At 48.5% G+C, this 668-nt stretch overlaps 1 protein-coding gene across 1 annotated transcript in view; it reads right to left on the bottom strand.

Moving 5' to 3' along the window:
• LOC104074636 (dynamin-2) overlaps positions 1-668 on the bottom strand; it is a gene marked incomplete at both ends in the record, with an annotated part of 15,318 nt that overhangs the window by 10,370 nt on the left and 4,280 nt on the right. The window lies entirely within an intron of this gene.

Below are 668 nucleotides of genomic sequence, written 5' to 3'. Positions count from 1 at the left end.
AAAAAAAGAAGAAACCTGCTGCCCCGCCAGCAAACCCCCACCGGTCCTACCGCTTACAGAACCAGGTCAGCATTTAAACTGTTCTGCTCCACAAAAGCACTCTGGGTAGCAAACATCGCGGATACTTTCACATTCTCGCCTGTGCGTAGCTCAATTTATTAATTTTTTCTTAAATAACATAAGCGTTGGAAGGAGAGAGGAGCTGTTTTTCCTGCCCTCTTTTCAGTTTAAGGCATATCTTTTGGTGCTACCAGAACGAGGTTAAAAAAAAACAAAAGTCACTCTGAGAAGCCGGTTATTAAATATGGAAATGGCCCGTTTATCCAGAGCCCTCGCACAGCTTCAGGGTAATTAACACTCCCACGGAAAAAAGACAATTGGGGGCGAGGGGGGGGCACCTTTTGAAATGCAAATGTGCTTGTTATCAAGCAGCTTATTAATAGCAGACGTTGACCGGCGGGATTTATAGGCATGCCACCAGGTTGTTTGCTGGAACTGCTGTCCCCGCCTTTTGTTTCCATGTTCCTGGGATTCCCAGAGTGCAGCGAAGCAGCAGTTTAAACTGCAGCTTGAGAAAACACGTGCTAAGAGAGGTACCAGGATCCAAGAGCAGCCTGCCCACCTGCCTGGCTCCTACCGGGAACAACGCCGCGGCAGCACCGCACCTA

This window comes from Fulmarus glacialis, unplaced genomic scaffold (genome assembly GCF_000690835.1).
Source record: "Fulmarus glacialis isolate BGI_N327 unplaced genomic scaffold, ASM69083v1 scaffold18530, whole genome shotgun sequence".
Taxonomy (NCBI): Eukaryota; Metazoa; Chordata; class Aves; order Procellariiformes; family Procellariidae; genus Fulmarus; species Fulmarus glacialis.
This window is presented reverse-complemented; position numbering and strand designations above follow the sequence as displayed.